Source organism: Austrofundulus limnaeus, unplaced genomic scaffold, assembly GCF_001266775.1.
Source record: "Austrofundulus limnaeus strain Quisiro unplaced genomic scaffold, Austrofundulus_limnaeus-1.0 Scaffold16, whole genome shotgun sequence".
In the NCBI taxonomy this organism is placed as follows: domain Eukaryota; kingdom Metazoa; phylum Chordata; class Actinopteri; order Cyprinodontiformes; family Rivulidae; genus Austrofundulus; species Austrofundulus limnaeus.
In genome coordinates, this window is record NW_013952418.1 from 3690769 (window position 1) to 3698064 (window position 7296).

Consider the following 7296-nt stretch of genomic DNA (forward strand, 5'->3'; position numbering starts at 1 on the left):
TATATATATAATAAACTGCAGTTTTTCCTGAGGACCAACTGTTTGATGGTGTGGTGGAACTAATACTTTTTTCTCTAAAATGTAATGAAGATATTAGCTCACCGTGTTTCTGTCAGACAGGTTCTTTCCAGCTCCAGTCCCAAAGACAACCACAGCGGCCGAAACTAAGGACAAATCCCAGCGTGGACACGTTCAGTAGAGGGAAAAAACTTWAAAAAACTCTTTCCTCCTGTCCAGCCGAAACGCCGGCCGCAGCGGGTAGCTCCGGTCCTCGGAACCGCCTTTAAGACAACGCCAATAAACAGTCATGGACACGTTCATCAAGAATGCAGAAACACGTTGGAATAAATGCACAGAAAGTCTGCGTGTATGGTCGTGAATTATTTAATTCCGGGCCACAATTCAACAGACTTCCTTGATTTGGTTTCTGTTTATTGTTGCCCGGAATTAAATAATTCACGACCATACACGCAGACTTTCTGTGCATTTATTCCAACGTGTTTCTGCATTCTTGATAAACGTGTCCACGACAATGGGTTAAAGAAACACAAAAGACAAAGTGAATTACGTTGGCAACATGAGTCGTGAGTAAAACTTCCAGGTGACGTTTTTAGACACTGTGGGTTTTGCATGATGGATATTGTTTCAGTTGAACACGCTCTTGTTTAGATTTTACTTTCAGCTGTTTTCAAAGCAAACTGTCTGCGCAGCACAAAGATCCAGAGGGTTGAGAAAGCCGGTGTGAGAGGGAGAAATGTGCTCCACAGGGGAGTGTTTATGAAGAGGAGACAGTTGGGGTGAATTCCTCAGATAAGTGACACGGGCCTCTCGCTGTKCTGGATGGAGAACTGAGCACGCTCCAGGCTGAATATGGTTAACCTCAGAGACACATATAACATCTGCGACGTCGTGCTCGGAGGATGTTTGTCACGATACAGCACTGCTACGGAATTATTTAGCCCCATTGTGAGCATGACAGGAAACTTTAGTGCTCTGTCGTCTTATTTTAAACATTTGTAAAAGAAAAAAAAAACATTTGTGACAAATAAGACCCCAAAAGAGTCCCTGAATAACTGGGGCAGATGTGGATGGGGGTAAATCAGCTGCATGGGGCCCTACATGGTGTCAGGCTCAGTTCAGATCACAGCATTGTTCAGATTCCTGGCTGAAATTACACTGGCAGCCATACAGTACTGTGCAAAAGTCTTGAGTCAAACCACTTTTTTCATATTATTATGGTTTTGCTTCCAAGAATCCAGCCTTTCTTATAATCTTTTATAGTGGTCTGGACTGCTGTTTCAAAATTCAGCTTTGGGCATTTTTTATTTTTTATTCGTTTTCTGTCCAGACTCTTCAGAAGAAGCTCGACTCTGACCAATGAATCATTCAGACATTAAAAAAAATTCTAAACTCAAAGGATGGACCTTTTAAGTTATTTTTTATCAGGTAATTCAAAGACACAATTTGTWCCTAAATATGCATGCAACTGCACAAAATGTTACGTAGAAGGCTTGATCTGAATGGCTTTAAACCCACCATTTGTCAACGTAAAATGATCTTAATTTAAAATTCTGGCACGAAAGCTTCTGTCCTTTCTTCATTTCTTGGCCTTTAATTAATGTTTTTTTTTTCTGGTACAGCTCATCTGCTGTATTTTTTCAGACCTTGTTTTTAAACACAGTATCTCGTCATGTTCAGACACAGGGATGCGTTAATATAAATGATCAAAATGAGCTCAGAATCAGAATCGCCTTTATTCTCATTATAATTTACATTATTGAAATTGGATTTGCTACTCCAAGGTACTTTGTTTTGTAGACAAGACAAAGTAAAAAAAATAGACACAATAAAATAAAATAGACAAATTAAATATAATAAGACAAAATGTACACTAAACAAAAAATAGAAGAATTTCTATTTATAGAAATTAAGAATGAGAATGTTTTTACAAAATATACGTCTTAGTTATTTGAAAATATTGCACTTGAGATACATTTCACACATTTGATATTGCACAGTATGCTGTAGGAAAGTGAGGGGAAAGCAGTCACCCTTTAAACGGCAGTGTTTGTTTAAGAGTGTTTAAGAGCAAAACACTGAGGAAATGTTTTCTCCCCCGTGCATGGCTTGTGTTTGTGTGTTTTTGTGTGTACACAAGTTTATGGCTGAACTGTGACTGTTTCTTGCTTGTGTCAGCATGCAGGGAGACACTCAGACCATGGAAAAAACTAGAGACCCATAAACTCACCGCTCAGGGTGAGTTGGCTGAGATGATGGAGGAAGAGGAGGAAGAGATGCGGGGGTGGAGAGAGGGAGAGGAAAGAGAAACCTCTGCAAGGGATCGAACCAAATATGTGGAGTCTAATCCTGGCATTAGACAGCAAATGAAGAGGCCTGGCAGAACACTTAGGAAGATGTTTGTGGCTGGAAGAATTTAATACAGACAAAACACACCAAACCAGTCTAAAAGAAAAAAGTTATTATGATGGAATGTAGCCTTTAAAATATAGAGCGTTTAATAATAAATATGATTTAAAGGCCTGGCCTTATGATGTTGTGTGTTTCCCAGGACATGGCAAATCCTTCAGCTTTAAAACTGAAGCAACTGGATTTCCAGACTGTACTTGAACATGTTTGGTTCCCCATCCAGGGAGCTTTTTAAATTTAAAACCTGGAGTGCAGAGTTCCATGCTTTAAACTGCGCGATATGCTGTGTTTGTGCGAGATAACAAAGACCCTAATGACCCCCAGCAGGGAGGGGAGTGCGTTAGATCAATCTTTAGCTTGCAACGGCTAAACAGGTACGAGTCGTGGATCAGTCTCAAATACTCCACTTTAGCTCATTATTTGTAAAATTGTTAATCGATTGTACAGAGTTCAACCCAAAACTGAAGCTAAACGTAACATAAAGGCTTTTAACAGATCACAAAAATTAACAGCTGAAAACATTTATCGCATGGGACTATGGCTGGAAATTAGCATTTTGCTAAATCCGATATATTTATGGATAATAATAATGAACAGTGCACGTTCATTATTATGCACTGTCCCATTTAATTTAATCAACTATCTTAAGTGTAGTTTTTATTTCTTAGGAAAATGTCCCGTTTGTTTACATGGGCGACTTAAAAGTCATACTGTCATCAGCCACTAGGGGGAGCTCCTCCTATAAAACTTCAGCTTCCTGCTTTCTGTCCTCTCCTTTTTTTTTTCACTTGTTGGTCCATTTCATGGTTGACAACTTGTTGGTTTAATGGTGATAGCATTAGTCCAACATGTTTTTTAAATTAATATTATTCTTTTCTAATCTTAAAATTTTGTACAGCGTTTCCAGTTGCCTGCAGGAAGATTTACTATTCATCAGACTAAAAAAGCTCAGCTGTAAGAATTCATAGGAGGTGTTTTGTCCATCAGTAACCATCAGATGGGACTATTATTCTGTCGTGGAAGTGTTTTCAGTCAGAATTTTCTGTCTGCCTCTGCTTTGACCTCATTCTCACACTCTGACTTCCCCCACCTCACTTTCACATTTTTACAAAACATAAAATCATCTCATGGGAGTCTTTGGTAATGTTTTTCCCCATGAGGTTAATGTTTACCATTTTGAACAGCAAAGCATTAGTTTTTCCAGTGACAATTTTTAAAAAAAAAGTTAATAATTGGCCACAACTCAATATTTGTATGAGTTTAAACAATGAAACACTGGAAGGCTGCATATTTTGCACATGCATGCATGTAATCATATCATTCTCTTTAAGCCTTCGTGCTTACCAGGCAATGCTGTCAGGGTCAGAGGAAAGTCAGCAGCTTGCAGCTGGATGGAAGTAAGTTAATGAAGGATAAGTCTCTTTTTTTTAAACTTATTGGGAAAACATTCTGGGAGGTGGTTACTTATTTGGAGACTCGCATGGATGGACACGCACTCGCCACCTGCTACTTCTCTGCATCAGCTGAGTTAGCTGTCTTGTTTTATTGTGCTAAGGGAAGCTGTTCCTCCTTTTGTTCTGAATGTCAGTAATGGTTTGGAGTGATGCCACCACCTGACCTGCTTTTCTTGACACCTCTCCATCAGAGATGTGAAGCAGCGGTGGCTCGGGTCGTGTCCTCAGCAAACTGTGCTGAGTCACTGCCAGCTAATCCTGCCCCTCACTCCTCTGTCTGCCTTCAACAAAATACGTGACTCTATCTTTTTATTGCAAATTAAAGCCAACCTTTATATAAAATAAATTGGAATTTTTAGGAATCACAAATCTTGTCATCTGCTCACACAATTATATCACTATTGATACTGATCTGTCTATGGGGCAAAAATTAAGACTATTGTGCAACCAGCTTATCCACGCGAGTCATAGCCTCTTTGATGCTAACGCCAGCTTGTCCATGCTAGTCACTAGTCTCTCTGATGCCTACGCCAGCTTATCCATGTTAGTAGCTAGCCTCTCCAAAGCTAATGCCAGCTTATCCATGCTAGTCCCTAGCCTCTGTGATGCCAACTCCAGCTTATCCATGCTAGTCCCTAGCCTCTCCAAAGGTAATACCAGCTTAGGCTGTGTCCAAAACGACAGGCCGGGTCCTTCGGAGGACCCAGACTACCCGGTCGTGGCGGGCCGGGTCCTTGGTAGACCGGGAAGACCGGAAAAAAGAGGCTGTGGATTTGGACGGTCTAGCCTCCCCTCCTTACCCTGGCGTACGTCTTGTCACCTAGCAACTGTGACGACGCTAAACAAGCAAACTTAAATCAAAACTAGAAAAATATCAATACATTAGCATTATTAATATCACAAAACTATAAAATTAACTTAAAAGTATCATTTGAAGAACTAACTGACCCACTGTAGGTTCATGTTTATTTCGCGTTTTTTATGACGAAAAAATAGTATTTAAAAACATGTCCATACAAATATAAAAGTATTAGAATTACAACTGCTAATTTTTTTAAAAAAATTTTATATCACCATATTTTTTATTTAAAATGTATTCTTTTCTCTCGCTTCGTCTGCCATTACTAGCATTAAAAAAATCTCCGGTCGGGCCGCAATGCATTATGGGATATGCTGGGCCGGGAAGGATCCATCAGACCAGTCCTTCGATTCGGGCCAAAGGAAGGACGTATTTGTCGGCCGCATCGGAGGAGTCTTCGGTTTTGGACGTCCTTCGTCGCGGCGCTGTGACGTATGCGGCCGACAAATTCGACTTTCGGAGGACCCGGCCTGCCGTTTTGGACACAGCCCTATCCATGCTAGTAGCTAGCCTCTCCAAAGCTAATGCCAGCTTATCCATGCTAGTCCCTAGCCTCTGTGATGCCAACTCCAGCTTATCTATGCTAGTCACCAGCCTCTGTGATGCCAACTCCAGCTTATCTATGCTAGTCACCAGCCTCTCCGATGCCAACGCCAGCTTATCCATGCTAGTAGCTACCCTCTCCAAAGGTAATACCAGCTTATCCATGCTAGTAGCTAGCCTCTCCAAAGCTAACGCCAGCTAATCCATGCTAGTCCCTAGCCTCTGTGATGCCAACTCCAGCTTATCAATGCTAGTCACCAGACTCTCCGATGCCAACGCCAGCTTATCCATGCTAGTAGCTAGCCTCTCCAACGGTAATATCAGCTTATCCATGCTAGTAGCTAGCCTTTCCAAAGCTAACGCCAGCTAATCCATGCTAGTCGCTAGCCTCTCCAATGCTAATGCAAATGAATAGTCTCCTCATTTGGCAGAATCTCTCAGTTACCGGTGCTGGCCTATCATTAATCAGATCAATAGCTGGCTTAGAAATAGATATAGCCTCCTGCTACAAGGATGTAGCAACTGCTGGTTGTGCAATAGTCTTAATTTTGGCCCTCATACCGCGCCATAGTTGGACCTGTTTTACAAACACACAAACAAGGAAGTGAACTGAAGTTGATCATCACTAAAATATTGCCATAATTAAACTATCTTGTGTAAAAATTAAACTGACTATATGTAGCTTTAGTAAGAAATGAGCTTGGATTAATTTATTTATTTATTGCTTTGCGTTCATTCTATTCATAGGGCTTTCCTTACATGTTGAAGAAGGTTCAAATGAGCACACTGAAAACAAAGCAACATGGTGGACATATGGCAGCTCCGTGGGCCTGGGGCATCATGGGGGATGGAGGCATGTGGCGCTGTGTGTTTTATATGTGTGTGCATATGTGGTGGGGTGGATCTATGAGAAAGTTGAGAGAGGATTAATTATGGCACACAGGGGGGTAAGGAGGGTAAGTGACAAAAAGGGGACCTAACACTGGCTCAGGGATTGTGCAATAAAGAGGCCACTTTGATAAGGACATTATTCTTTTGCTTTCAGACTTTCAAGTGTGTACAAACGTGGGCATCAGTACCTCTAAAGGTTAGTATTTATTGTCTAAACACTTTGAGAAGTACTACAGTAAGCAATGTGAGGTCTAAAGGACTCAGTTTATTGTGCATATGTGGTTCAGGTTTGTTGGAGGGATTTCTGGTTTACGAGAACTTCCTGCCTCATGCTGAAAACATCAGCTGGAAGATTTCCACGTGTAAAAGAACAGGCGTTCACAAAATGCCAATCCTTTAAAGGTGAAAAATAAACTAAATCATAAAAAATAATGCTATTTTAAGGATCGTAGAATTCTGATAATGATTTGATTCATCAAGACAAAATAAAATTAGAATATTAAAATGTCGCTTTGCACATAAAAGTTTCTTTAAGTGAAATACTGTAGGATAGTTTTAGGTTTTTGCTATATTTTCAGGACATCTTTTGCTATGTTTGGTTCCTCGCTATCCTTTAAAAAACTGCTTTCTGGTACTTCTCCAGCTCACCTTTGCTAACCATCTATTGCTATTTTTAGCTACCTCTATTCTAACTTTAGACGTTAGATAACTGTTTGTGATTTTTGACTTTTAAGTAGCCTTTTGCTGCTTTTACCTAGCATTGTACTAGCTTTGCTTTTAGCGAGANATGAAGAAGTGGTTTCAGCATCTATCTGCCACACAGGAATCCTCAGCACACATGATTCTCTGCAGCGAGGATGCAACGCAGCAACAAAACAATGGGTTGTTTTTTAATCGAACACTCAGAAAACACGTGCGCGTGTAGGAAGCTGTAAGCAGGAGTTAAAGAAAAATGTGGTATTTCAAGCTCTTGTCAGTCCCTCCATCAGCTGGTTTTCGTCACGTCCACTGCAGACTTCCTTCTCTGCTCTTAGTTTTCTGTTACCTACAGTATGTTTTTTGTATCACCATTGTATTTGGTCATTTCTTTTTATAAAAGGGCCTAAATTGACATCAGTTTAG

At 40.4% G+C, this 7296-nt stretch overlaps 1 long non-coding RNA gene across 1 annotated transcript in view; it reads right to left on the bottom strand.

Moving 5' to 3' along the window:
* LOC106513994 (uncharacterized) overlaps positions 1-7296 on the bottom strand; it is a 19338-nt gene that overhangs the window by 3401 nt on the left and 8641 nt on the right. Inside the window, exon 2 of the long non-coding RNA XR_001309855.1 lies at positions 103-281. This is a non-coding gene — a long non-coding RNA (uncharacterized LOC106513994). The remainder of the gene's footprint in view (positions 1-102; positions 282-7296) is intronic.